The 21,428-nt window shown below is 46.1% G+C and overlaps 5 non-coding genes and 2 pseudogenes across 5 annotated transcripts; all 7 read right to left on the bottom strand.

Moving 5' to 3' along the window:
• Window positions 1–1,521: 1,521 nt before the first annotated feature.
• Window positions 1,522–1,623, bottom strand: LOC142704400 (U2 spliceosomal RNA; annotated as a pseudogene).
• Window positions 1,624–2,913: 1,290 nt separating this feature from the next.
• LOC142704388 (U2 spliceosomal RNA) lies at window positions 2,914–3,105 on the bottom strand. Its single transcript, XR_012867863.1, has one exon. It is a non-coding gene; the product is annotated as a U2 spliceosomal RNA (small nuclear RNA).
• Window positions 3,106–9,948: 6,843 nt separating this feature from the next.
• On the bottom strand, window positions 9,949–10,139 carry LOC142704421 (U2 spliceosomal RNA). The gene has a single exon (XR_012867879.1). It is a non-coding gene; the product is annotated as a U2 spliceosomal RNA (small nuclear RNA).
• A 1,290-nt stretch (window positions 10,140–11,429) lies between these two features.
• LOC142704420 (U2 spliceosomal RNA) lies at window positions 11,430–11,620 on the bottom strand. Its single transcript, XR_012867878.1, has one exon. It is a non-coding gene; the product is annotated as a U2 spliceosomal RNA (small nuclear RNA).
• A 1,290-nt stretch (window positions 11,621–12,910) lies between these two features.
• Window positions 12,911–13,101, bottom strand: LOC142704419 (U2 spliceosomal RNA). The gene has a single exon (XR_012867877.1). It is a non-coding gene; the product is annotated as a U2 spliceosomal RNA (small nuclear RNA).
• Window positions 13,102–14,397: 1,296 nt separating this feature from the next.
• Window positions 14,398–14,588, bottom strand: LOC142704417 (U2 spliceosomal RNA). The gene has a single exon (XR_012867875.1). It is a non-coding gene; the product is annotated as a U2 spliceosomal RNA (small nuclear RNA).
• A 1,290-nt stretch (window positions 14,589–15,878) lies between these two features.
• Window positions 15,879–16,096, bottom strand: LOC142704392 (U2 spliceosomal RNA; annotated as a pseudogene).
• Between the last annotated feature and the right edge of the window lie 5,332 nt (window positions 16,097–21,428).

The raw sequence follows: 21,428 nt of genomic DNA, 5'->3' as shown, positions 1-21,428 counted from the left end.
TCCAGGGAGAGGACTCCAGCAGCTGGAGGGGAAGATGTTAGTGCTGCTGGAGCTGGGGAGAAGGGAGGCTGGGTTGGGAGAGGTGCAGGTGACAGGACCACTGAGATGGGTGGGTAGGAGAAGGTGAGAGCCTCAGTGGGGGTGACAGGGGTTGGGGACGGGGGGGTGGGGAGGGCCGGGCGAGGGAGGGTGGGAAGGGTAGGGCGAGGGAGGGCCGGGAGAGGGGGGGGAGGGACTGTCGTCTTCTTACCATCCTTCTTTTTCCCGGTCTTCTGTGCCGCTGGAGCTCTGGCTGGGGCGGGGTTCCCTCTGGCTGGAGCTTTCGCTGCTACAGTTGCCCAGGATCGATCCCTCTTCGGGCAGTCCTTGTAAGAGTGGGCTGCTTGTCCGCAGAGGTTGCACATTGTCCGTTTCGGGCAGTCTTTGGTCTCGTGTCCTGTTACCCGGCAGTTCTTGCAGGCGTCCTCCTTGCAGTCCTTCACCGAATGACCCTTCTTGCTGCATCTCCTGCAGATCTGCGGCATGTCCGGGTAGTAGATGAGGCCGTAGGAGTTGCCCAGCGAGAATGACTGGGGCAGGTGCTGGAGGCCGTCTTCCGCGCTCGAATCCTTGTTCAGTCGGACGATTACCGACCACTTGCCAGTCCAGAAGCCGAGTCCGTTCAGGATGTGGGTGGGTTCCCTCACCACTGTGCAGAACCGCTTCAGGAGCGTGGTGATGTCTTTGCCGGGGGTGTGTGGGTTCCGCATTGAGACCGTCACCCGCCTTTCCTCTCTTTGGACAGGGCAGTTGCCCACAAAGCGAGAGAAAGGGGATTCAGGCCTCGCCGCTTTCACCATCTCCCAGTACCTTCTGCAGATGTTGATCGAAGCGAAGGTCACGAAGAACATCCCGGTCATGAAGGCCTGGATACTGATGGTCTCCGGCTTAGCGAAGCCCTGGTCCAGGAGCATCTTCTGGCAGAACACTTCTTCCGTCATGTCCGGCACTCTCCCGTCCACCTCCTTGAGCTTCAGGGCCACCGTCTGCTTCATCCAGGGCTCCAGGGTTGGAGCAGCCTGGTTCGGCTTCCTGGTGGCCTGTTGGCTTGAGGAGGCTTCAGGAGGAGATGTCCTGGCCTGGGCCGGCTCACCTGGTCCATCAGCCTTCTCCTTCTGGGTGGCAGGGTTGCTGGTTGAGGCCATGGCTTCTTCCAGCTGTTCCTGTCGCTTGGGGAGGATCTTCGATAGCTCTTTCCCGAAGGGGGCGGAGCTATGCAAATCTTCTCCTTGCTGGCCGAGGTTCTTCCACGAAATTTCTTAAGCAGCGGTTCCTCGTCGAGCTTCTTCTTCTGCGGCCGAGCTTCTTCGAAGATCCCCTTCAGCAGCGGCTCTTCTCCAAAGTTCTCCTTCTTCTTCCCGGCAGCGATCTCCCGGAGCTTCTTCCTCGATGGCGGCTTCTCCCTTCTGGATCGTCGTCTTCGCTGGTTCTTCTCCGCAGTTCGTCGCCGGCTTCGTCTGGAACGCTCTTGGATCGCTAAGCTAGTGTTTATAGCCCCCAGTGGTTCTCCGAGCTATCTATCCTTACAAGGACTGATAAGAACAGATACTACACTTGATCTTAGCCAAAAGGCCGAGAAGCGATAACCCGAGCGGCCCTTGCCTTGCCCGAGCCTGTCCCATACTGCTGTTCACCCCTTGCAGCGATTCAGCCTACTCCTAGGCAATTCCATGGGGCCCTGCAGGCTCACACACATTTACAGCTACTAAGCGGGAGGTGAATAAAGGCCGGAGAGGAAGCCAGACAGGATTTGCTTCTTTTGCTTGCACCACAATGCAGTGCTGAAAGAGGAGGAATCTACATAAAAACGCCTTCCTGGCAACGCCCAAATGCCCTCCTGCCATGCAGATAAACACTGGCAGCGGCAGCAAGTGCATGCCCACAGCCACCCCTTGTTCCTTCACACCTTGTATCAGCTTTAATCCAGTCCTGTGCTGCCTGCTGAGCAGCACTGAACAACACTGCCTGGGCCCAGGCTTTTATCTCTGAGGCAGGCCCCATTATGATGTCAGAAAGCTGGCTCTGGAATCCTGAGGGCTCCACTATGACACGTGCAAAGTTCCGTCTGAACTTTATATAAGACTGTGAGGCTCAGTCAGTCACTCAGTGTTGCCTGAGAGGGCAACACTGCAACAGCCGGCCGCCAGGCTGTCTTTTTTTTGCACATTTATTTGCCTCCAGGAGGCCACAAGAGGGAGACAAGGGACTGCAAAATGGAAAATAGGCATCCACCAACTTTACAGACAACTTCTCTTTGCTCCTACAACCTCCATCCTTGCACAGTTTGTTATTCTTCCAGGTAACATAGTAACAAATCCAAATTGCTGCTCTCTTTGTAGGCAAGCAAGGGTTTGTTGCAACTGCAATTCTTACTTCTTCTTGAAATGTAGGGACGACAGTACATTCCATCACATCCACCTAGTGTACACAGGTAGGTCCATTGTGGCGGGTAGGCGGCTGGCTGCTTTAATGGCTGTTTGCTGTTCCCCTACTCCACTCCACTCCACTATTTGACTGTGGTGCTGCATCAATCAGTGGCTGGCTCAGGTGCAGCTCTTTAACTTACCTAGGAGGGAGGGAGGGAGGGCGGAGAGAAGACAAGGAAGGTGAATGAGCTGTTCCAATGTGAAATGCCGGAAACACAGAAACACAGAAGACACACACACACACACACACACACACACAACAAGAGGTGGCAATGTATTCATTAATTGCATTTAATAAATGAGCTCATTATCACACATGACTGTACAAATGCATTGTCCAACAGGTGTTGAAATAATGGGATTAAAAGGGGAGATCCCTTCAGAAAGACAGAAACAATGGCAAAGAGAAAAAACACTTTTGGAATCTGATTTTAGTCAACACATAAGGGAAGGGTGCACCGGTCCTGGAAATACTGCAATACCAGGTCAATGCGTGGAGTGGACAGAGCAAGCTCTATTTCCATCTCCCTGTTCTAAAAATCCATTTAATATATGGTCCCCAGATAGGGGACGTATCAGATATTAAACTGATAAGAACAGATAAGGTTTCAACAAAGTTTTTTATTGGCAAAAATAATATATTTTACAGACTTTTTTTTAAAATTGAAACCACAAGATAAAATCAACAGCATAATACATGAATATTCATACATTTAAATGAATACAAAAGTAATAATAATAAGACCATTAATACAGATGTTATAATAAAAGTACAGAACAATAGCAGGATAAAATTTATACAGGGCATAAAAGACATAAAAGAATAAAACCATTTTTATTTACAATGTTATGGTATTCCACATTTGCAAACACCACATGGATGTTGCTTCTTTTACCCCTAGCTGCTTTTTGTCCCTAAGATAATAAATATACATTTCACTTAGGGCATATTTCACACAATTTTTAACGTCAATAAAATCATGTTTAAAAAGCAGAATGTTCCTAACCTTCCAAATGGCATTCTTAAAACAGTTTAAAATGATCCAACAGACCATTTGCTGTTTAAAACTTGGGCAGTTAAAAAGACCATAAAACACGTATTCAAATTTAAGATCTTTAAGACCGCAGGCCCATTTCAGCAATGGGCCTACCTTCCTCCAAACCTCCTGTGCATATGGGCAGTTCCAAAACAGGTGCATTATCGTCTCGTCGTCACCACACCTGTCTCTCGGGCACTTGGCTCTCGCCACCAGTCCTCGCCTATGCTGGAATTCACGAGTAGGGAGGCACTGGTGAACGATTGCCCAGGCAAGGTCCTTGTGCACATTTGCCATAAATTTCCCGAAAACGTTCCGCCACACCACCTTGGACCTTGCCTGTGAGAAATTTGAAACTGCCAGTGTATCCTCCTGCCGCCTACAGGAGAGTGACACTTTTTTCTGGTCCCCCAATATGTCAGGCTCCAATTCTTGGAGACCTAGGAGCCTGACAGTTTTTTCGAGCACCGCATATTGTTTTGGGGGACACAGAAGCACAGGAGAATTCAAAGGGACACGAAACCATCGTTTAAAAATCATGCCCGTAGCGTACTTTAAAAAGTAGCTAAAAATACCATCAGAATTATATATTTTAAAACAGAAGCAAAAGTATTTAATGTAAAAGAAGTTAAAAAGGTTAGGAACATCTCTCCCGCCATTGTCCTTACATCTGTACATAAAATCACGTTTTAGTTTTTCCATTTTGGAACCCCATAAAAACATAAAACAGATCCTGGTCACTTTTTTAATATATAAAATTGTTGGAGGGAAAACCATAGCTACATAAAGCATTATGGGTAATAAAACAGATTTAATTATTAAAACTTTTCCCTCCATGGTGAGATTTCTCAAATTCCACATTAAAACCTTTTTTTCCATTTTGGCAATTACTGAATCCCAATTGGGTCTCCCATCGTTTTCTTGATTAAAAACAATTCCTAAAATTTTTATCTGATCCTGCTGCATGTTAACTCCTGGTGTCACAGAGGAATCCCATACACCAGTATAAAAACAGTCACACTTATCAACGTTTAATTTAAAACCAGAGGCTTCACAAAAAAAGCCGGTGTTCCTCAATGCCCGTCTCATAGAAGCGGCGTCTGGGCATAGGACGGTGGCGTCATCCATATAGCCTAGGATTTTTACCTGGTTCCCCCTTCCTCCAGGTATGGGCACGCCTCTGATGACTTTATCATCTCTTATTAGGGTGAACAGAGGTTCTATGGCACAAATAAAAAGGAGCGGAGACAACGGGCACCCCTGTTTCACCCCTGATAAAAGAGGAACACCTTTAGTTAAAAATCCGTTGATAGAAATTTGGCTAAAACAGGATCGATATAAAAGCTTAATACGTGTTAAAATAATTTCAGGAACAGCCATCTTTTTAAGAACCATAAAAAGATATTCATGGGAGACCCGGTCAAAAGCCTTCTCGAAATCTAAGGATAAAATAGCAAGGCTTTGACCCCTTTCTTTAAAATACCAAATGATGTCACGTAAAATATTCAGGGACTCAGTAATTGACCTCCCAGGTACCCCACATACCTGGTTTGGATGGATTAATTTATGAATAAAAGGTTTAAAACGGATTGTTATTAGTTTAGCTAAAATTTTACAATCAACGTTTAAAAGAGTAATAGGGCGCCAGTTTTTTAACTGGTCCCTCTCACCTTTTTTAAAAATTAAGGACACAATCCCCCTCCTCCAGGAAGGGGGCAGCTCTTCAGTAATAAAAACTTCCTTATACAATAAAAACATGTCATTCTTTAAAATTTCCCAAAAAGCATGATAAAATTCGATGGGCAGACCATCTTCCCCAGGAGCTTTCCCATTAGAAAAACTTTTAAAAGCAAATAAAAGTTCCTCCAAGGTAATATTACGGGATAAAACTTCCTGGTCTAAAATATCTAGCTTGGCATCAAGGGAATTAAGAACATGTTCTAAAAAGGAAGGATCAATATTTTTCTTGTTAAAAAGAGATTGGTAGAAATTAAAAGCAGAATTTAAAATGCCGACCATAGTGGTTTCTCCTTCAAGGTTTAAAATGACATCTCGTTTATCCATTACCTTTTTGAAGAAGAACCGGGAACACTTCTCGCCATCCTCGAGGTGCTTTACATGTGAATTAAAAATTATTTGTTTCCCTTTCTCTTCTATGGCATATTTTATTTCAGCTTTAAGATTTAAGATATCATCATCAACATCCATACCAATCTCCTTCAATTTAAAAAGTACATGTAAACGTTTATTAAGAACATAAAACCATTGTTTTTTCTCTTTTGCTTTCTTCTTACCTGCTCGAATAAAAAAAGCTCTGATTTTGGGTTTAATGCCCTCCCACCAGTGTAGCATAGGCTGACTGGGCGCTCTATGGGACTGCCAACACTGGTAGGTCCGCACAAACTCCTCTTTAATGATGGGGTCCTCCAGGAGTGTGGTGTTTAGTCTCCAGGGACCCCTACAAGCTTTTTGCTCTCCCTCTAGCTCCAGGTGCACTGAAAGGAGCTTGTGATCAGATAAAATATTTGTTAAAAGCAAACATTTTTTGGGAATAAAACTATTAGAAGTGAAAATAAAATCAATTCTGGAGCTCACTCTTCCATTGGACCAGGTGGGGCCTGGGTCCGCAGGCAAGAGTTCCCTCCAGCAATCTTTCAATTTAAAATCACCAATAAAATTCTTGAGCAGGTAAGAAGTACGGTCAATTTTTCGATTAAAATCCCCACCCTGCCGGTGTTCTCCATCTCGCACACAGTTAAAATCACCACCCACCAGCAGGGGGGTAGACCCAACACAAAACAATGGTAAAATCTCTAATAGTTCTGCCCTCTCCTGTTTGGTAGGAGGGGCATAAACGTTTAAAACACGAATTAAAATTCCATTAAAAAGCAAATGTATTAAAATAGCTCTGCCGGGCATGATTTCAGTCACTGTTTGGATGGAGATAAAACGACCTCGGCAGAGCAATCCAACCCCCGCAGAGCGACAGTCATTTCCACCAGACCAGACTGAGGGGCCTAGTTTCCAGTCCATCTTTAAATCTTGATATTCCAAGTCATTAGGGATTCCACATTCTTGAAGCAGGCAAAGGTCAAAGTCCACAGTCTCTAAAAATGAAAATAAAGCAGTCCTGCGGACAGGGCTCTTTAGGGACCTCACATTTAGTGAGGCGACTTTGATAGGAACCAACATAGTCTTAGTTGAGGTCAGGGTCCGAACCAGAAGAGTCGTACTCGGAGATCAGCTGCGAGTCTGGACCCCCTTTTTGAGGGGTCAATAAATCTTGGATGTTGGTAGGGTCAGAGCCAGATACGTGGGCGGCTCCAACCCCCACACTGCTCTCATCCGAACTCCGATAGGCAGCTTTCCTCCGAACTCCGGACTCCTCTTCCTCTCGCTGTCTCTTTGCAGAATGGCTCCTATCCATCTCCTCGAAGTCGCTCTCACCCATCTCTGGCCCCTGGCTGAAGATATCGCTGATGTCCTTCCTGGGCAGCTGCACAGGGGCCTGTGAGGTCCCATCACTCTTGGCAACCTTTGCCTGCTTACGGGGAGCCTTCATCGCAAGCCCCTCCACAACCGCAGTGGAGGAACTTTGCTCCGACCCCCCCGTTGACCGGAAATGGTCAAAACGAGGCTCCAATCCAGCATATTTTAGGGTTTTCTTAATGGAGCCCTCGTCTGACACAGAGTGTCTCCGCTCCATGCCCACACTCTTGGGACAGGCGTCAGGTCCTACTGCAGAACCTACGGAGCCACGACGCCTGTCGCTAACCACTGCCTCAACAGGGTCCACTGCAGGCGGAGCAGAGGACCTGTTTGCAGAGGTGCCGGTCAACTTATGTCCAGCAGAGTCAGAATTCCTCCTGCTCTGCCTGGACCCGGTGGAATCCCTATGGCCGTCCCTCGAGGCTGACATCGGTGGGCCCCCCGATGGAGCTGTGAAGGACTTTGGCCTGGACCCCTCAGTCGTCAATGCTCGTTTTGGGGCATTACCAGCGGCGTCTGCACATGTTGCAAACTGCCGCTCTGGCCCTGGTCTGGGTGGCCCAGATTTCGCTCTGCGGGGGCAATCTTTAAAAGCATGCCCAGTCATGCCGCACAGATTGCACAACACCTCGGAACTGCATTTTGCCGCTACGTGTCCAACCTGGCCACACCTGTTACACTGCACCACATGGGGCCGGTCACAATGTTCTCTGGTGTGGCCATATCTCAAGCAGTTCCGGCAGGCTATTGGCATCTGGGGGTAAAATAGGAATCCTCGATTCTTCCCAATGGCAAAGTTCTGGGGTGGGTGATGTAAGCCTCCAATGCCATTGGGATCCTGGCGGAACTTCACCCAATATTTTCTTTTGCCATTCCAGAAGCTCTGGGTGTTCAAGATTTTATGTGAGAAGCGGACCTCCCTGCAGTAACGACTGAGGAAGGTTTCAATGTCACACTCTGAGACAAATGGACTGAACATGCACATCACGAGCGGGACTTCTTCCTCCCCGTAGAGGAATAAAAAGTTCAGTCCATTTAGCCGCTCCTCACTCTGGTCCGCATCAGACAATCTTTTGTGCATGTTGTCGCAACATGCCGCGGCCGTAAAGGATACGGTGTACCGACCGCGGCTTTCCTGGTCGTTGAGACACAGGATGTCCGCCCGCTTGAGCCCCAGGAAGTCCAGCAGAATCACCTCCACAATGAAGCGAAGGTTCTTCCGCTGGCGATGGCCTTCTTCCACCTCGATGCGGACGGACTGGCGCAACCGGGTGTCCCCGGATGCAAATCCAAATGTATATGGCATTTTCAGTGCCTGGGGGCTAAGCCTGTCCCTTATAGCAGCAAGGGCTCAGATTCCACAATTAAGTGGAACCCTCCCCCAAGGCCAAGGATTAGGGTACCCCAGACACCTACGAAGCCCGATAAACGCCCTCGGAACGCTCTTAGAAAAACGCCTCAAGGCCGGTTGACCTCTTGGGTAAGGCGCGATCGCAACTCGTTGTCCGGGGGCTAAGCCCACTCCCCAAATAGCAGCAAGGGGGTGAAGTCTCTCTGTGAAAAGAGACGATCCCCCAAGGCCAAGGAGCAGGGTACCCCGGACACCTCCCAACAAAACCAGATGCAGAAATACTACACCTGATCTTGCCAAAAGGCCGAGAAGCGATAACCCGAGCGGCCCTTGCCTTGCCCGAGCCTGTCCCATACTGCTGTTCACCCCTTGCAGCGATTCAGCCTACTCCTAGGCAATTCCATGGGGCCCTGCAGGCTCACACACATTTACAGCTACTAAGCGGGAGGTGAATAAAGGCCGGAGAGGAAGCCAGACAGGATTTGCTTCTTTTGCTTGCACCACAATGCAGTGCTGAAAGAGGAGGAATCTACATAAAAACGCCTTCCTGGCAACGCCCAAATGCCCTCCTGCCATGCAGATAAACACTGGCAGCGGCAGCAAGTGCATGCCCACAGCCACCCCTTGTTCCTTCACACCTTGTATCAGCTTTAATCCAGTCCTGTGCTGCCTGCTGAGCAGCACTGAACAACACTGCCTGGGCCCAGGCTTTTATCTCTGAGGCAGGCCCCATTATGATGTCAGAAAGCTGGCTCTGGAATCCTGAGGGCTCCACTATGACACGTGCAAAGTTCCGTCTGAACTTTATATAAGACTGTGAGGCTCAGTCAGTCACTCAGTGTTGCCTGAGAGGGCAACACTGCAACAGCCGGCCGCCAGGCTGTCTTTTTTTTGCACATTTATTTGCCTCCAGGAGGCCACAAGAGGGAGACAAGGGACTGCAAAATGGAAAATAGGCATCCACCAACTTTACAGACAACTTCTCTTTGCTCCTACAACCTCCATCCTTGCACAGTTTGTTATTCTTCCAGGTAACATAGTAACAAATCCAAATTGCTGCTCTCTTTGTAGGCAAGCAAGGGTTTGTTGCAACTGCAATTCTTACTTCTTCTTGAAATGTAGGGACGACAGTACATTCCATCACATCCACCTAGTGTACACAGGTAGGTCCATTGTGGCGGGTAGGCGGCTGGCTGCTTTAATGGCTGTTTGCTGTTCCCCTACTCCACTCCACTCCACTATTTGACTGTGGTGCTGCATCAATCAGTGGCTGGCTCAGGTGCAGCTCTTTAACTTACCTAGGAGGGAGGGAGGGAGGGCGGAGAGAAGACAAGGAAGGTGAATGAGCTGTTCCAATGTGAAATGCCGGAAACACAGAAACACAGAAGACACACACACACACACACACACACACACAACAAGAGGTGGCAATGTATTCATTAATTGCATTTAATAAATGAGCTCATTATCACACATGACTGTACAAATGCATTGTCCAACAGGTGTTGAAATAATGGGATTAAAAGGGGAGATCCCTTCAGAAAGACAGAAACAATGGCAAAGAGAAAAAACACTTTTGGAATCTGATTTTAGTCAACACATAAGGGAAGGGTGCACCGGTCCTGGAAATACTGCAATACCAGGTCAATGCGTGGAGTGGACAGAGCAAGCTCTATTTCCATCTCCCTGTTCTAAAAATCCATTTAATATATGGTCCCCAGATAGGGGACGTATCAGATATTAAACTGATAAGAACAGATACTACACTTGATCTTAGCCAAAAGGCCGAGAAGCGATAACCCGAGCGGCCCTTGCCTTGCCCGAGCCTGTCCCATACTGCTGTTCACCCCTTGCAGCGATTCAGCCTACTCCTAGGCAATTCCATGGGGCCCTGCAGGCTCACACACATTTACAGCTACTAAGCGGGAGGTGAATAAAGGCCGGAGAGGAAGCCAGACAGGATTTGCTTCTTTTGCTTGCACCACAATGCAGTGCTGAAAGAGGAGGAATCTACATAAAAACGCCTTCCTGGCAACGCCCAAATGCCCTCCTGCCATGCAGATAAACACTGGCAGCGGCAGCAAGTGCATGCCCACAGCCACCCCTTGTTCCTTCACACCTTGTATCAGCTTTAATCCAGTCCTGTGCTGCCTGCTGAGCAGCACTGAACAACACTGCCTGGGCCCAGGCTTTTATCTCTGAGGCAGGCCCCATTATGATGTCAGAAAGCTGGCTCTGGAATCCTGAGGGCTCCACTATGACACGTGCAAAGTTCCGTCTGAACTTTATATAAGACTGTGAGGCTCAGTCAGTCACTCAGTGTTGCCTGAGAGGGCAACACTGCAACAGCCGGCCGCCAGGCTGTCTTTTTTTTGCACATTTATTTGCCTCCAGGAGGCCACAAGAGGGAGACAAGGGACTGCAAAATGGAAAATAGGCATCCACCAACTTTACAGACAACTTCTCTTTGCTCCTACAACCTCCATCCTTGCACAGTTTGTTATTCTTCCAGGTAACATAGTAACAAATCCAAATTGCTGCTCTCTTTGTAGGCAAGCAAGGGTTTGTTGCAACTGCAATTCTTACTTCTTCTTGAAATGTAGGGACGACAGTACATTCCATCACATCCACCTAGTGTACACAGGTAGGTCCATTGTGGCGGGTAGGCGGCTGGCTGCTTTAATGGCTGTTTGCTGTTCCCCTACTCCACTCCACTCCACTATTTGACTGTGGTGCTGCATCAATCAGTGGCTGGCTCAGGTGCAGCTCTTTAACTTACCTAGGAGGGAGGGAGGGAGGGCGGAGAGAAGACAAGGAAGGTGAATGAGCTGTTCCAATGTGAAATGCCGGAAACACAGAAACACAGAAGACACACACACACACACACACACACACACAACAAGAGGTGGCAATGTATTCATTAATTGCATTTAATAAATGAGCTCATTATCACACATGACTGTACAAATGCATTGTCCAACAGGTGTTGAAATAATGGGATTAAAAGGGGAGATCCCTTCAGAAAGACAGAAACAATGGCAAAGAGAAAAAACACTTTTGGAATCTGATTTTAGTCAACACATAAGGGAAGGGTGCACCGGTCCTGGAAATACTGCAATACCAGGTCAATGCGTGGAGTGGACAGAGCAAGCTCTATTTCCATCTCCCTGTTCTAAAAATCCATTTAATATATGGTCCCCAGATAGGGGACGTATCAGATATTAAACTGATAAGAACAGATACTACACTTGATCTTAGCCAAAAGGCCGAGAAGCGATAACCCGAGCGGCCCTTGCCTTGCCCGAGCCTGTCCCATACTGCTGTTCACCCCTTGCAGCGATTCAGCCTACTCCTAGGCAATTCCATGGGGCCCTGCAGGCTCACACACATTTACAGCTACTAAGCGGGAGGTGAATAAAGGCCGGAGAGGAAGCCAGACAGGATTTGCTTCTTTTGCTTGCACCACAATGCAGTGCTGAAAGAGGAGGAATCTACATAAAAACGCCTTCCTGGCAACGCCCAAATGCCCTCCTGCCATGCAGATAAACACTGGCAGCGGCAGCAAGTGCATGCCCACAGCCACCCCTTGTTCCTTCACACCTTGTATCAGCTTTAATCCAGTCCTGTGCTGCCTGCTGAGCAGCACTGAACAACACTGCCTGGGCCCAGGCTTTTATCTCTGAGGCAGGCCCCATTATGATGTCAGAAAGCTGGCTCTGGAATCCTGAGGGCTCCACTATGACACGTGCAAAGTTCCGTCTGAACTTTATATAAGACTGTGAGGCTCAGTCAGTCACTCAGTGTTGCCTGAGAGGGCAACACTGCAACAGCCGGCCGCCAGGCTGTCTTTTTTTTGCACATTTATTTGCCTCCAGGAGGCCACAAGAGGGAGACAAGGGACTGCAAAATGGAAAATAGGCATCCACCAACTTTACAGACAACTTCTCTTTGCTCCTACAACCTCCATCCTTGCACAGTTTGTTATTCTTCCAGGTAACATAGTAACAAATCCAAATTGCTGCTCTCTTTGTAGGCAAGCAAGGGTTTGTTGCAACTGCAATTCTTACTTCTTCTTGAAATGTAGGGACGACAGTACATTCCATCACATCCACCTAGTGTACACAGGTAGGTCCATTGTGGCGGGTAGGCGGCTGGCTGCTTTAATGGCTGTTTGCTGTTCCCCTACTCCACTCCACTCCACTATTTGACTGTGGTGCTGCATCAATCAGTGGCTGGCTCAGGTGCAGCTCTTTAACTTACCTAGGAGGGAGGGAGGGAGGGCGGAGAGAAGACAAGGAAGGTGAATGAGCTGTTCCAATGTGAAATGCCGGAAACACAGAAACACAGAAGACACACACACACACACACACACACACACAACAAGAGGTGGCAATGTATTCATTAATTGCATTTAATAAATGAGCTCATTATCACACATGACTGTACAAATGCATTGTCCAACAGGTGTTGAAATAATGGGATTAAAAGGGGAGATCCCTTCAGAAAGACAGAAACAATGGCAAAGAGAAAAAACACTTTTGGAATCTGATTTTAGTCAACACATAAGGGAAGGGTGCACCGGTCCTGGAAATACTGCAATACCAGGTCAATGCGTGGAGTGGACAGAGCAAGCTCTATTTCCATCTCCCTGTTCTAAAAATCCATTTAATATATGGTCCCCAGATAGGGGACGTATCAGATATTAAACTGATAAGAACAGATACTACACTTGATCTTAGCCAAAAGGCCGAGAAGCGATAACCCGAGCGGCCCTTGCCTTGCCCGAGCCTGTCCCATACTGCTGTTCACCCCTTGCAGCGATTCAGCCTACTCCTAGGCAATTCCATGGGGCCCTGCAGGCTCACACACATTTACAGCTACTAAGCGGGAGGTGAATAAAGGCCGGAGAGGAAGCCAGACAGGATTTGCTTCTTTTGCTTGCACCACAATGCAGTGCTGAAAGAGGAGGAATCTACATAAAAACGCCTTCCTGGCAACGCCCAAATGCCCTCCTGCCATGCAGATAAACACTGGCAGCGGCAGCAAGTGCATGCCCACAGCCACCCCTTGTTCCTTCACACCTTGTATCAGCTTTAATCCAGTCCTGTGCTGCCTGCTGAGCAGCACTGAACAACACTGCCTGGGCCCAGGCTTTTATCTCTGAGGCAGGCCCCATTATGATGTCAGAAAGCTGGCTCTGGAATCCTGAGGGCTCCACTATGACACGTGCAAAGTTCCGTCTGAACTTTATATAAGACTGTGAGGCTCAGTCAGTCACTCAGTGTTGCCTGAGAGGGCAACACTGCAACAGCCGGCCGCCAGGCTGTCTTTTTTTTGCACATTTATTTGCCTCCAGGAGGCCACAAGAGGGAGACAAGGGACTGCAAAATGGAAAATAGGCATCCACCAACTTTACAGACAACTTCTCTTTGCTCCTACAACCTCCATCCTTGCACAGTTTGTTATTCTTCCAGGTAACATAGTAACAAATCCAAATTGCTGCTCTCTTTGTAGGCAAGCAAGGGTTTGTTGCAACTGCAATTCTTACTTCTTCTTGAAATGTAGGGACGACAGTACATTCCATCACATCCACCTAGTGTACACAGGTAGGTCCATTGTGGCGGGTAGGCGGCTGGCTGCTTTAATGGCTGTTTGCTGTTCCCCTACTCCACTCCACTCCACTATTTGACTGTGGTGCTGCATCAATCAGTGGCTGGCTCAGGTGCAGCTCTTTAACTTACCTAGGAGGGAGGGAGGGAGGGCGGAGAGAAGACAAGGAAGGTGAATGAGCTGTTCCAATGTGAAATGCCGGAAACACAGAAACACAGAAGACACACACACACACACACACACACACACACACACAACAAGAGGTGGCAATGTATTCATTAATTGCATTTAATAAATGAGCTCATTATCACACATGACTGTACAAATGCATTGTCCAACAGGTGTTGAAATAATGGGATTAAAAGGGGAGATCCCTTCAGAAAGACAGAAACAATGGCAAAGAGAAAAAACACTTTTGGAATCTGATTTTAGTCAACACATAAGGGAAGGGTGCACCGGTCCTGGAAATACTGCAATACCAGGTCAATGCGTGGAGTGGACAGAGCAAGCTCTATTTCCATCTCCCTGTTCTAAAAATCCATTTAATATATGGTCCCCAGATAGGGGACGTATCAGATATTAAACTGATAAGAACAGATACTACACTTGATCTTAGCCAAAAGGCCGAGAAGCGATAACCCGAGCGGCCCTTGCCTTGCCCGAGCCTGTCCCATACTGCTGTTCACCCCTTGCAGCGATTCAGCCTACTCCTAGGCAATTCCATGGGGCCCTGCAGGCTCACACACATTTACAGCTACTAAGCGGGAGGTGAATAAAGGCCGGAGAGGAAGCCAGACAGGATTTGCTTCTTTTGCTTGCACCACAATGCAGTGCTGAAAGAGGAGGAATCTACATAAAAACGCCTTCCTGGCAACGCCCAAATGCCCTCCTGCCATGCAGATAAACACTGGCAGCGGCAGCAAGTGCATGCCCACAGCCACCCCTTGTTCCTTCACACCTTGTATCAGCTTTAATCCAGTCCTGTGCTGCCTGCTGAGCAGCACTGAACAACACTGCCTGGGCCCAGGCTTTTATCTCTGAGGCAGGCCCCATTATGATGTCAGAAAGCTGGCTCTGGAATCCTGAGGGCTCCACTATGACACGTGCAAAGTTCCGTCTGAACTTTATATAAGACTGTGAGGCTCAGTCAGTCACTCAGTGTTGCCTGAGAGGGCAACACTGCAACAGCCGGCCGCCAGGCTGTCTTTTTTTTGCACATTTATTTGCCTCCAGGAGGCCACAAGAGGGAGACAAGGGACTGCAAAATGGAAAATAGGCATCCACCAACTTTACAGACAACTTCTCTTTGCTCCTACAACCTCCATCCTTGCACAGTTTGTTATTCTTCCAGGTAACATAGTAACAAATCCAAATTGCTGCTCTCTTTGTAGGCAAGCAAGGGTTTGTTGCAACTGCAATTCTTACTTCTTCTTGAAATGTAGGGACGACAGTACATTCCATCACATCCACCTAGTGTACACAGGTAGGTCCATTGTGGCGGGTAGGCGGCTGGCTGCTTTAATGGCTGTTTGCTGTTCCCCTACTCCACTCCACTCCACTATTTGACTGTGGTGCTGCATCAATCAGTGGCTGGCTCAGGTGCAGCTCTTTAACTTACCTAGGAGGGAGGGAGGGAGGGCGGAGAGAAGACAAGGAAGGTGAATGAGCTGTTCCAATGTGAAATGCCGGAAACACAGAAACACAGAAGACACACACACACACACACACACACACACAACAAGAGGTGGCAATGTATTCATTAATTGCATTTAATAAATGAGCTCATTATCACACATGACTGTACAAATGCATTGTCCAACAGGTGTTGAAATAATGGGATTAAAAGGGGAGATCCCTTCAGAAAGACAGAAACAATGGCAAAGAGAAAAAACACTTTTGGAATCTGATTTTAGTCAACACATAAGGGAAGGGTGCACCGGTCCTGGAAATACTGCAATACCAGGTCAATGCGTGGAGTGGACAGAGCAAGCTCTATTTCCATCTCCCTGTTCTAAAAATCCATTTAATATATGGTCCCCAGATAGGGGACGTATCAGATATTAAACTGATAAGAACAGATTTTTTTTTTTTTTTTTTTTTTTTTTTTTTATTAAACCATTCAGGTTTTTTTGAATAAAACCGAGAACTGTAGTTGTTCAAACCACCTCTCTATTTTTCAAAAAATCTCATCACTCTGGTTCATTATTTTATTTTTCCATCAAATACAAGATAAATCAAACAAAATTCCTCAAACTAAATACCTCCATTTTAACATTCGCCATATCCCTTCCGCATCCATACCTCTTTCTAGATCCCATTTATAATAAAAATACAATTTAGCCAATACCATACTAACCACATCCTCCATCTCAAATACTTCTCTTTTATACACATTCAAATTCCTCGTATTCCACAATACTTCTTTCACACAAGTCAGAAAAATCCACAACACTCTATCCTTTTCACTACCCAAACTACACAAACCAAACAAGACAATTTCATACGTCAAAACCTTCAAACCAGTCAATTCTTCACACAACCCACTCAACTTTTTCCAAACATCCTTTGCATGCTTACACGACCAAAACACATGACTCACATCCTCATCATCCCCACAACCTTCTCTCGGACACCTTTCAGATGCAACCAAACCTCTTCTTTTCTGAACACTCCTTACAGGCAACACTCCATGTACCGACATCCATAACAAATCTTTCTGCTTATTTGACACATCATACGTAACAATCTTCTTCCACACAGACTTAGACTCCATCGAATTCAAACCATTTACAGAACACATCACATTATTCATACACATACTTCTCACAACATTCTTTTCGCTCAAAAATCTCTCCATTCTTACATCCTCTAGCTGGAACTTTTTAATAAATTTTCCAACATACAAATACCACCCTGTGCACTGAAAAGCAATTGGTTTACATAAATTACGTTTTTCCCACCTTAGACGCTGAATCACCGTTCCAGCTAGATACTTCGACATTCTGGAAGCCTTGGATTCTTTAAATAAAAGCTCTACAAAAAACCGTGCACAATTAATTCCAATGAAGATCTCCAAATTTGGGAAATCAAGGCCTCCATTTCGTCTGCTTTTCATTAGAATTTCTCTCTTTGCCTTCTCAATCCCGCTCCCCCATAAAAAAAGGAACAAAACTCTATTCACTTTTTTTAACATATCAACAGCAGGAGGAAAAACCAGAGCAACATATAAAATCATAGGTAGAATAATACTTTTGACAATTAAAACCTTCCCCGAAAAAGAAAGATCCCTCATTCTCCACATTTCCAACTTTCTCACAATCCTACCACCTAACTCATCCCAACTTTCTCTCCCTTTCAACTCATCATCAAACACAATACCCAAAATTTTCACACCATCCACCTGTTCCATATCAGAATCACTCACTCGCTCATTACTGAAAAAAAATTTAAATTTGCTCTTACCCCAATTTATTTTAAAAGCAGACGCAATACAAAACATGTTTACAATCAACTTCACTCTGGACATATCATACACTGAATCACACAATACACAAATATCATCCATATATCCCAAAGCTTTCACACGTTTTCCATCACACCCGGGCACCACCAAACCTTTCACAACCTTATCATTTCTAATCATTTGCAACAATGGTTCAATCGCACAAATAAATAGGATGGGAGACAACGGACAACCCTGTCGCACACCAGACATAATACTAAATGATTCTGAAAAAAACCCATTCACCTGCACACAACTCTTTGCATTCGCGTATAAATTCTTCAACAAACTCACAAACTGAACCGGAAAACCCATTCTCTCTAACACTTTAAACAAAAACACATGCGCCACACGATCAAACGCTTTCTCAAAATCTAACGCACACACAATCACCTTCTTATTCCGACCCTTACAATCCTCAAGCATATCCCGCACCAACGCCATATTCTCATGCAATTTCCTTTTTGGTACCGCACATACCTGATCCTCATCAATCACACACCCAATCACATTTCTCATACGATTCGCAATCAGCTTGGCAAAAATTTTATAATCCGTATTCAGCAAAGTAATTGGTCGCCAGTTTTCTAAACGCCTCTTATCTCCTTTTTTATGCAACAGAACTACCATACCCTTCTTCATCACATCACACATATTCGTCCCAGAAAACAACACACTCATAACATCTATAACATCCTTCCCAATTATGTCCCAATATTTCCCATAGAACTCAGCTGGTATTCCATCGATCCCTGGAGACTTATTTTTAGCCATACTTCCCACCACATCCTTTATTTCACCATCCATAATCTCACCAAGCAAAGACTCACATTCACTTTCAGGAACAAAATTACACACAATATCCAGAAACTCCTCATCATCACCCAAATCACACTTCTTCACATCATACAGTTGTTTATAAAAATCAGACACCACATCAATCACGTCCTTACCAAACACCTCTTTATCATCCTTATCCAATAACACATTCATTCCACTTTTTCCACCACACATTTTTTTGAAGAAAAATCTAGTACATTTCTCGTGATTATCTCTAACCTCCACCTTAGACCTAAATATTATTTCTTTCCCTTTTTCTCGGAACCACTCCTTAATATCTTTTTTTGTTTTATCCAAATCGTGTCTTACATCCATACCCAAATTTTTACATTGATGAAGGAACGTCATCCGCATGTTAAAGCGTAAATATTGCAATCTTTTCCTTCTCGCTCTTCTATACCCTATCTGTCTAAAAAACCCACCAATCTTTTTTTTCACCCATACCCACCATTCACACACATTAGAGAAAGAACTTTTCTTTCTAGCCCAAAAACCATATTTTTTCCCAAACCTAGTTTTTACCCTTTCATCACACAGAAAACTGACATTCATCTTCCATACCCCTCTACCATAAAAGAAATTATTTATAACAAAAACCCCCAACAAACACTCGTGATCTGAAAACCACACTCTCTCCTGCGCATAATCTACACATTTCATTGCAGAGGTAGAAAAAAAGAAAAAATCCAGACGAGAATCCGATCTTCCGTCATCGGCATGATAGGTAAATGGACCTGGTTTCCTGGTGACAGCGTCCTGCAAAGCAAAGTCCTGCAAAATTTTATTCCACAAAACTCCAGTGACATCCACATTAGACTCTGTGGACCCAGCTCGGGCCTGCTTCTCCAGGATACAGTTAATGTCACCAACAATAATGACAGGAACTTTACCGTGTAGAAAAAATTTTAAACTATCAAAAAGTGCCAACCTATCAGTTTTCACAGCATGGCCATAGATATTGATAAGCCTAAACTGCCACCCCTTATAGGCTAGTAACACGCAGACACATCTTCCTTCCTGAATGATTTGAGTCTGTTTGATGACAAACTCATTATTTTTAAAGAGGATACCAATTCCATCATTCCTATTTGTGGAAGAAAAGGACCAAATTGCTTCCCCAAACTTCCATTCTTCTTTACTAGGATTTTTTGACAAACCACATTCTTGTACACAAACGATGTCACTGCCCTTAGAGGCCAAAAAGTCCAGGACTGCAGCACGCTTGTGAGCAGAGGAGAACACCCGTACATTTTGAGAGACAATCTTTAATCTCAAAGACATGCGGGCATAGTATGGTTAGTGCAATGTAAAGCCATGAAATAACCAGAACATATCACGTCCCAGGGAAATACATAGCTCTTTCCAGATTTGCCACATTGACTTCACTGAGGAAACCTTCCCCAGGAGAGCTGGGTACTTCTGAGGCCACCTCAGATGACTTAGGGCTAGAACTGGAGTCACTATCCAGCAAAGAAAAAGGATTTGCATGAGCAGAATCTTCCAACAAACCTATCTTCAGTCTCTTCACCGCCTTTCCAGACTTGCCCCTTTTTGAGACCACTTTATGGAAGATTTCCGCACTAGTGGCACTAGGCATCCTAGCCTCCTTCTCATCCTCCTCTGATATTGACCACTCCACTTTAGCTGAGTCGTCCATTTTTGACTCTGGGCTAGAAAAAGACAAAATTTGCATACTTGCACCATTATCATGGGAAGCACACCCAATAGGTGGCGCTGTGTCTTCACCTTCCATAGGCATAACAACAGGTGTTTCCTCAACAATCGGCTCTGCAGGAGGGACCACACCCAACTCCATGCTGCTAATATGTGAGGTTAGAACCTCTCCTAGTACAGCTTTCCCAGGGTCCTGAGAAGCAGCCACAGAAACACTTCCAGCTGGCTCTGGAGTTATATCAGAAATGGCAGCAAGGGAACTTGTTGTTCTCACCTGTCTGCCCCATGTTCTTCTCTCTTGCCCTAAAAAGGGAAACACCTTTGGACATTTTCTGCATGTATGACCAGGCAAACCACAAATGTCACACCTGGATGGGGAAATACACGCACTAGCCTCATGTCCTATTTCCTTGCAATTTCTGCAAACCTTGCCTTTACATTCATCTTTGGTATGCCCGTAGGAAAAACAGGATCTACAAAAGCAAGGCATATCCTGGTAGTACAGATATCCCTTGTTCCCACCAATGGAAAAATTTGCAGGAGGATTCATCACTCCTCCAATACAGCTGGAGTCAGGTTTCAGCCTGACCCAGTACTTGATATCACCATTAAAGACTCCCCATAGGTTCTTCTGCTCCACACCTCCTCTAACATGGGTACAGTAGTGGGCTAAAAAAGCCCTGACCAGCCTTCTATCCAAAAATGGGTTATACATATGAATTGTTATACATTTTTCCACTGCAGAAAAAAGAGGTTGCACTTCAATGGATGTTAAAGCCTCATGCATGTGTTTCTCCTTGAGCAACTGAAAAACGTTTAAACAATAGGCGGCCTCAAAAAAGGATACATCATATGTAGCAATATTGCTGAAAGCTTGGATACAGAATACCTCTACCAACTTAACTCCAGCCAGGTCCAGAAGGATGTTCTCAATGATATGTCCAGTATCAACTTCGTCTCTCCTCTGCTCATTCACCACGAAACGGATAGTGTTACGCACAGCTGCCATCTTGATATGAAATGCCCAACGGCACGGTGATCGCTCCCAAAAACGTCGGAAAGGACTCCACGAAAGGCCGAACCCCCCGGCCCAGACCAGGCAATGAACCTGATCTGAGCCAAAAGGCCGAGAAGCGATAACCCGAGCGGCCCTTGCCTTGCCCGAGCCTGTCCCATACTGCTGTTCACCCCTTGCAGCGATTCAGCCTACTCCTAGGCAATTCCATGGGGCCCTGCAGGCTCACACACATTTACAGCTACTAAGCGGGAGGTGAATAAAGGCCGGAGAGGAAGCCAGACAGGATTTGCTTCTTTTGCTTGCACCACAATGCAGTGCTGAAAGAGGAGGAATCTACATAAAAACGCCTTCCTGGCAACGCCCAAATGCCCTCCTGCCATGCAGATAAACACTGGCAGCGGCAGCAAGTGCATGCCCACAGCCACCCCTTGTTCCTTCACAC

Source organism: Rhinoderma darwinii, unplaced genomic scaffold (assembly GCF_050947455.1).
Source record: "Rhinoderma darwinii isolate aRhiDar2 unplaced genomic scaffold, aRhiDar2.hap1 Scaffold_3317, whole genome shotgun sequence".
NCBI classification, from domain to species: Eukaryota; Metazoa; Chordata; class Amphibia; order Anura; family Rhinodermatidae; genus Rhinoderma; species Rhinoderma darwinii.
The sequence above is the reverse complement of the archived record's forward strand: the minus strand, read 5'-3'. Positions and strand labels throughout refer to the sequence as shown.